This window comes from Loxodonta africana, chromosome 19 (genome assembly GCF_030014295.1).
Source record: "Loxodonta africana isolate mLoxAfr1 chromosome 19, mLoxAfr1.hap2, whole genome shotgun sequence".
NCBI classification, from domain to species: Eukaryota; Metazoa; Chordata; class Mammalia; order Proboscidea; family Elephantidae; genus Loxodonta; species Loxodonta africana.
In genome coordinates, this window is record NC_087360.1 from 21,902,749 (window position 1) to 21,911,530 (window position 8,782).

The 8,782-nt window shown below is 47.2% G+C and overlaps 1 pseudogene; it reads left to right on the forward strand.

The window, feature by feature from the left end:
* The first annotated feature begins 1,076 nt into the window (after positions 1-1,076).
* Positions 1,077-8,367, forward strand: LOC135228274 (probable non-functional immunoglobulin lambda variable 1-50; annotated as a pseudogene).
* Positions 8,368-8,782: the final 415 nt, after the last annotated feature.

Consider the following 8,782-nt stretch of genomic DNA (forward strand, 5'->3'; position numbering starts at 1 on the left):
CCAAAGGATGCACTCTGCTCCCAGTGCAGCTTTCTTGGTGGTATGAGGCCTCCCTTATTTCTGCTCGCTTCTTTCTTTTATATCTCAAAAGACTCCCTCGAGACACAATCCAGTCTTGTAGATTGAGTCCTGCCTCACTAACACAACTGCCGCCCATGCTCCGTCATTAACATTATAGAGGCAGGATTTACAACATGTAGGAAAGTCACACAATACCGGGAATCATGGCCCAGCCCAACTGATACACGTATTTTTGGCGAGACATAATTCAATCCATGACAGGTAGTAAATACAAGATCGGAGTGTAGTGTTCAAGTTACAGAGGGGTTCTCAGTGAAAAGTAAATTTTACTCCCACATCCCATTCCACAGCGCATCTGTTTCTGTCAACTGAGGCGAGGGGCAGGTTTGGTGCCCTAGCAGGGAGGGTGGCTGCTCTGTCTCTGCCCTGGCTTCCTGCTCTGCTGAGGACCAGGTAAATAATCGTAAGTGAGGCCAGTTCCCAGTTCTGTCCTGTGAACTGGCAGGTGAGTCCTGGGGAAAGAGGCCATACGTGGAAATGAGACTGAGGTTCATTGTGACCTGGCCACTGCTCAGCCTGACCTTTTGGGGGAGACAGAAGTGGACAATGGAAAAGTTCTGTCTTCTCCATATGATATGTCTTGGCCTCAGGCAGCAAAGGGCACTATAGCCTGTCCCTGGGAGTCTGTGTTTGATCTCAGCTGGGAAAAAAAAAAAAAAAAAAACTAGTTTTTTTTTGGGGGAAGCACCCACCTGTCGCTGGTCTGGCGCTCTCTGCTTGGTACTCACTGGGGCTCACACCTGTGACCTCACAGGGTCCTGGGAACCACAGACCAGCCACCCTGCTCCAGCTCCATCCCCTCCCAAAGTAATGTTCTAGGCGAGGGTAAGATTCAGGGCTCAGGTTGGGCCTTGGACATCTCAGGCAAGGGGGCTGTTTTGCACAAAGGTCCCTCCCTCACTTTAGCTGCTGGAGGACATAAGAAGGACTTCGGGTGCCCGTGCCCAGGCCCAGCTGAGGGTCTCAGGACGCAGAGCAGTGTGTGGATTTCCACCATGGCCTGGGCTCCTCTTCTCACCCACCTCATTTACTGGAGAGGCGGCTGCAGGCCGGGCATCAGGGCTGGGGACAAAAGGACCGGGGATCACTGGTTGTGTGTACCTGTTCACTGACCCTGCCTCTCTCACTTACCCTGCCTCTCTCACTCCTTTGTCTCTCTTGCCTTTCAGGGTCCTGGGCCTAGTCTGTGCTAACTCAGCCATCTGCGAAGTCTAAGTCTGTGGGGCAGACGGTCACCATCTCCTTCACTGGAAGCAGCAGCAATGTTGGGCGTGGATATCTGCACTGGTTCCAGGAGCTCCCTGGCAATGCCCCCAAACTCCTCATCTATGATAGCAGTAGTAGGCCCTCAAGGGTCCCATTTCTCAGGTTCCGGGTCAGGGAACATGGCCAACCTGAGCATTTCTGGGCTCCAGCCTGAGGATAAGGCTGATTATTACTGCTTAGCCCGGGACAACAGCGTTAATGCTCACACACTACTCCAGATCAATGGGGAAGTGAGACACAAAAGCTGCACCCAATGACAGGACTTTCGTGTGCAGCACCCATCCTTGGCCAAGACACCTGTTCTCCCTTGTTTGGCTAAAAGCTAACGTCTCAAACCCACTTCAAGGAAAGTACTTCTGCTCTCAAATTCTACTCCCAAAGCCTATCCTTTGCAGCCATACATTGTCTGATGCTTTGAAATTAAATAAGGATTCCTCAAAGCCTGGTGTAAGTCTTCCCTGGGGACTGAGTCCATGATGGGGCCAGGGCAGAACCAGGGACACAGAGCACAGTGTATCTAATTAAGGAAAGTCCAAAGATTCAAAGTCCATCCAGTCACACCATTTACTGAACCCCTACTATGTGCCACATTCGACTCTAGGGAGGAGCAGTTCCACAGCTGACTCCCCAGTACATGCCTCATCCTGGGCCAAGACAACGTGGCCAGTGCAGCGAGACACATGATTGTACTTGGCAAAAAATTACCGAGCCCCCTACCTGTGTTTGGTGTAGTGCTGCTCAGAGAATGTGCCAGGCTCAGCTAGATAGTCCCATCCTTGCCTCTTGGACTGACTCTGTAAGGAAACATACCCGTGGGAGGCTTACAGGGAGACTTTCTTCCTCTCTGCGCCCCTGGGGAGTCTTAGGCCAGGCCAACCCTCCCAGAAATGATACTCAACCATTGGGGATACACACAGGGCCTAGGAAGGCATTGATTGGCCAGGGGAAGAGGAGCACATTTGTATGAAGGGTCCTTCTCTCCCCTGGTATTTGAGAAGGATAAGAGAGACCTGCAATGTTTCTGCTCAGCAGAGCTCTGTGGTGTCTGTCCCATGGCCTGGACTCAGCTCCCCTTCTTCACCCTCCTCCTTCACTGCGCAGGTCAGGATGGTCTGCAGAACCCTAATTCCCTACCTCCCTGAAATTATCTTCCCATCTCATTCCAGTTATGTCCTTCCCCCAGTCATAATGGCTGTCTTCATCTTCAGGAACCCTCTCCTAGCCTATGCTGACTCAGCCACCCTATGCATTAGCCTCCCTAGGAGCCTCAATCAAACTCACCTGCACCCTGAGCAGTAAGCATAGTAACCACTTCCTTTCATGGTATCAACTGAGGCAAGGGAAGGCCCTTGGTATGTGATGTACGTTAACAGTGATGGAAGCCACAGCAAGTGTGACGAATCCCTGATTGCTTCTTCAGGCTCCAGCTCTGGGGCTGACTGCAAACTGACCATCACCAAAGTCTAGCCTGAGGATGAGGCTGACTACATCTGTGGCATATCTCAGAGCGATGAAGTGCCATTTAGGTAAAGCACAGTGACCCAAAGAATGGCAAAGTGAGACAAAAGCTGTTTTGTCTGCTTTGCTATCAAGACTGGCACATGGCTGCTAGAAAGAGCATCTAGTGCCCCAAATCACTGAAAGTGTTGAATGTTTTCTTATTACTAAAGAGGGGAGTCAGACATGTTGGGAAACCTGCCATGACATCCCTCAAAATTAGATGGTTATGTTAGGCTGCTATGAAGTTCAGTACCTAAGCCTGCACTAATAATGAAAATATAAAGACAGAACCTGATGTGCCCTGCTATTCTTGTGCAATGTCACTACGTAGGGGGCACAAGGACATTCTCTGATCTAGATCAAAGCACTGAGACTCATTCAAGCTCCTCACTGCTGCCTCGCCTAGGTTCATTTGAATGACCACCCTTTGAAGATAACTTACTTAAATTTTAAATTAAGAAATTTGGGAATTCTAGGAACATGATAGATAGTACATTTTACACATATGGAGATTAAGGCAGAAAGAGAGGCTGAAAGGAGGGGAGAGAGAGAGGGATTGAGAATAGTAGAGGTAAAATCTTAAAAAGTTAAACACCTTTGGCTGTTTCTAAAGTCATGGGAAAATTTATCTCAGATGATCAGTACCTGGGTTTTAGGGGTGAGGGACAAATAAGAGTGATTGACTCTACCACAGGGGAGATGACAATGATATGGAATTTATACCAATGAGGAAGGAATGAAAAACAGCCTTTATGTGACCTTGCCTCTCCTAAGGTTGAAAGTCAGTATTTTGTGGTCTGTGCAAGAAGAACATTCCAGCCACAAAGCCTTCCCCACCCTCTCTCATCCAGCATGTTGTCTCCAGGGCTTTCCTTCCCTAACTGATGCTCTATGACCTGACCACCTGCAGGTCTAAGAGAAGCTTCATAAATTATAATCTGGATTCTTAGAATTTCTACAAGCAATTGTCTGTTTTTTCCCTCTGTTCCTATTTAATTAAATGCCAATCTGGTCACAGACATGGATGGACCTGGCCTAGGGCAGCAGAGGGTGTTGTAGGCCTGTCGCTGAGGATCTGCCAAACCAGACACCTGTCTCTATGTCTCTGCGCAAAGCTCACAACCCAGCAGCTGGTTCTGCCCTGGGCCTCTGGGGAGCCTCAGGCCAGGCCCAGATGCTAAGTTGCCAAGAAAGAAGACATAATCACCTCCACTGTTTTCAAGCATTGTTATTTAGGCCATGCTCTTTGAAGAAACATCATAGACTGCTTGACAAACTACAAGATTAAGTCAAGACCACAACAATAATGCAATATTCAACAGTGACGGCATCAAAAGATGGTTCCTCTTATTTTACTTGATGGTGTTTCCCAGGGAAAATGTACTTGTTACAGTTTCAGAGATTGCAAATAAAGAATTCAAAAGATTTCCTAGACCAGTGGTCACCAATCTTGGAGATAGTTGAAAAAAATGTCTGTGCTTCACTTCAACCCAACTAAATCAAAAGCTGTGGGGTGGGACCTGAGTAGTATTAATTTTTAAACTTACTCGTGTTCAAAAAATATGCAACCAAAATAGAGGAACTCCAGCTTAGTCCCATCTCTTAGTTTGCATAGTGCAGAAGTGGAGGTTATAGTCTGGGAAAGGCTGCAGAAGGATCCGTGTGGCTTTGCAAAGGATCAGGACTTCCTGACATTGATGTTTCAGGCTTTACTTTCTGTAAATGCACATGGTCCCTCAACAGAATTGTCAGAGATCATTACTTTTGGGCCTGTGAAAAGCACCTCGGTGGTGGGATGGTAAAGTATACTGAATTCTAATAGGAGAAATGGGCAAGGACACTTATAACAAAACTCAAATGGATATCAATTTTTTATTCTGGTCATGATCCATTGAATGGCAACAGATCTACCCTTCCCACCATGGACCAACTATAACAGAGGACACAAAACATGAAATACCTGTTTCTAGACATTGGGCAGTGGAAAACTGTATCAGGCTTCGAGCCCACAGAGAAGGAAACACACACACACACACACACACGTGAGTGCACACGCACACACACACACATGCACACATACATACAGACACAGACAGGCCCCACAGTGGCCATATCTTTCAGTCAGGTGCTTTATGGGCTATAGTATATGAAGCTCAAGGTGATCATGAGGGTCTTACTGAGTTGAGACAGACGTGAGCTGTCAGAGGTGTAGAGATGGCTGAGATTTTCAGAGCAAGAAACCTGGGAGAAGGATGTTGCTCAGAGCAGAAGCTCTGTACTCTGCACATGGTTCCCCAAAGGTTTTGGCTAAAGAGAAATTGACAACATGCTGTGTAGACTCTAATTTGATGAACAGGCCTTGAGAGAAGGAAAAGAAATCTGCTGTCTAGAACTCTCTCACATGCCCTTCAAATGGTGAACTCCTGATATTCTTCAAGTCTCATTTTCAACTTTGTTTATTTTTAGACACCTTCTCATGCCTACTAATTACTAGATCAAGCAAGAGCCCATAGGTTGCCATTCTCAAAGCGTCAGGGATGCAACATCAAACATGCTTTCATAGTGCAAACAGAGTCTGCCTTCCGGGCTGAACTGAAAACCCCATGGATCAGGAACATTATTCTCTCCTTTTAAAAAAATTTTTTTATTGTACTTTAGATGAAAGTGTACAGAACAAACTAGTTTCTCATTAAACAGTCTGTACACACATTGTTCTATGACATTGGTTAACAAGCCCACAACATGTCAACATTCTCACTTTTCAACCTTGGATTCCCTATTACCAGCTTTCCTGTTCCCTCCTGCCCCCTAGTCCCTGCCTCTGGATTCCTGTGCCTCTTTACTCTCATTTTTTTTTTTTTTTTGTGGGCCTGTCCAGTCTTTGGCTGACGGGTGAACCACAGGAGTGACTTCATTACTGAGCTGAAAGGGTGTCTGGGGCCATACTTGCAGGGTTTCTCCAGTCTCTGTGAGGCCAGCAAGTCTGGTCTTTTTAATCTATTTATTTATTTTTTATTGTACTTCAGATGAAGGTTTACAGAACAAACTAGTTTCTCATCAAACAGTTAGTACACACATTGTTCTATGGCATTGGTTAAAAACCCATACTCTCAGGGTTTCTCCAGCCTCTGTCAGACCAGCAAGTCTGGTGTTTCTTTTTGAGTTAGAATTTTGTTCAACATTTTTCTCCAGCTCTGTCCGGGACCCTCTATTGTGATCCCTGCCAGAGCAGTTGGCAGTGATAGCCAGGCACTATCTCATTGTACTGGACTCAGTCTGGTGGAGGCTGTGGTAGATGTGGTCCATTAGTCCTTTGGACTAATCTTTCCCTTGTATCTTTAGTTTTCTTCATTCTTCCTTGCTTCCAAAGGAGTAAGACCAGTGGAGTACCTTAGATGGCCACTCACAGGCTTTTAAGACCCCAGATGCTACTCACCGAAGTAGAAAGAACGTTATTCTCTTGATTTATGCCTGTCCCAAACTCAAGCCACATGCAGCATGTAGTTGGCACATTGTAAATATTGTTGAGTGAAGAGATGGACTCCACCTCTCTTATGATAGACAACTGGGGTGATATTCTTCTAAGGATAACTGTGAGTTAGGTGTTCAGGGACATGGTGGGTGATTTCCTGTGCAGAGACAGGGGAGGAGGAGACACTTGGAGTTGGCCCAAGTCATCAAAAAAGCATAGTGCTCACACGATTTGGGACCCACATTTACTACGAGAGGTGGGTATCCTTAAAGCCTTTGACTGCATCGTGGTTGATCAGAGCACCATTGGGCCAGCAGAGGGCAGCAAACACGCAGATGCCAAGTAAGACTAAAAACTGGAGCTGAGCTTCCTACTCCCCAAGCTAGAACCCTGTCTGGGGAGCTGATCTGCATAAAAAGTTCCACCCTGCCTAGGGCTCAAGGTTGGGGGAGCAAGAGAAGGGCATGATACCTTCAGGTGTTATATACGTGTTTATACTCCCACAGACCAGGACTCCTTCTAGGGATGAGAGACTGTAGCTATCAAACACAGTTTGTAGGAATCACACTATGAGGGAGTCACACCATCCATGTATGGACAGAGACAGTGACCTCGTGAACAGCAGAAATCAGCTGGGCTCTCAGGTCTCTGCTGGTGAGGTTGTACCCTGTGACCAGTAGGAGGCACTGTGGACCACCTTTTGGTTCCTACCCTGGGACTCAGTAAGGGTCATTCATTCAAAAGAGCCCAGGCCTGGAAGTCTGGACCCTGTGCTCCCTGATAGAGATTCAGGTCACAGGTGCCTGTTCTCTGGCCTGGCAGAGTCCCCTGAGCAAGGATATTTGTACTGTGTCAGCAGGTGCTTCCTTTCAGGGCTCTCCCAGGAGGTAAACCAAACCTTCATTCTCTTGGTCTTGGGTGTGAGCTGAGCTCCAACATCAGGGCTCAGGAAAGGGCTGGGACAGTGAAGGGATAAAAACGTACTTGCCGAACAACCCCTCCTCTGGCAAGGGTGGAAATCAAAGGAGGCCTAGGGCAGCTCAGTTCCTCTGTGGAGCCTCAGCAGGGCTGTGTCCACCACAGCCTGGACTCTTCTCCTCCTCGTGCCCCTCTCTTACAGTTCAGGTAGAGACAGGACTCAGATACCCTGGAAAGTGCCCTGAATTGTGTCAGTTTCCTCTGGCTCAGATCTTCCAGCAGCTTCCCCCTGGTCCTTGCCCATAACCCACAAGTATCTGTGTTTGCAGAAGGGTTTCAAACTGGTTTGAACCAGTTCAGTCATGGGCAATGAAGCAGAACTGGAAGAGTCCCAAATTTTCACAATTTGGATGATCCCAAACAGTAATTGGAACAGGAAAAATTCCTGTCAAAGCCCTAGAATGGGAGACTCAGAGGTGTAGTGAGCCCTTTCAGGAGCCTCATGCTTGAAACTGGATTATCGCAGAGCTGTGGAGAGCAACACAGATTCAAAGTGGCTAGGTCAGCTGCCATCTTTGAGTGGGCACTGCTGTTTCTGACTGCTCAAAATTCAGCAAGCGAGAGGTTTGAGTGCTACAAAATGTGTATGCTGCCCTTGTTTGCTAAGAAGGAACTTAAGTTTCTAGCAGGGCTTTGACCCGTAATTTTTCCCATTTCGGTTACCATTCTGGCTCACTCACATTTAAAAAAATTGAGTCTGTTCTGGTGTCACTTCCATGGCCATGACTGAACCTAGAAAGAACTGCTTTGAAGCCCTGATTTGTAGATTCCCTCCCCAACCTGTTCTGACTCAGCCGCCCTCCCTTTCAACGTCCCTGGGAACATCCTGAGCAATGGCTACAGTGTGAGTGACTTCCACACATTCTGGCACCATCAGAAACCAGGAAGCCCTCCCTAGTATCTCAGACAAACACCAGGGTGTCAGCATCCCTGGTGCTTCTCTGGATCCAAAGATGCCTCGGCCAATGCAGGGCTCTTGCTCATTTCTGGGCTGCAGCCTGAGGAGAAGGCTGACTATTACTGTGCTCATGGCAGTGGGAGTAGCTTTACTTACTCATGTTGACTCAGAAGATGAGGAAGTGATACAAACCCCTCTGGGCCCACAGGCCTGATTTTTGAGCCTGTTTTCAATGAGAGGCTGTGGTGGAGCATATGTAGGGGGGACTTCTTTTTGGCAAGACCTGTCCTTGAAAGGGGGAAAGAGAAACACAAAAGTTATTTCCATAAAGTGAGACAGAATAGAGCATCTCAGGACGGTGCAGCCAGGTGAGGCAACAAGACTTAAATGCATAGGCCCGTAAGTTCCAGAATAAATTAACAAGGGTAATTACTGAGTGTGCAACTGCAAATGCTGACCAATACAAACCTGTTCACTTTCATAATCTTATTACACAAAGCATGAGACATATTTCACTAGCTGATAATATGATCAGACACATATTCCTCTCTCTGAACCACCCTGCACACCAAATTAGTTACAACTTC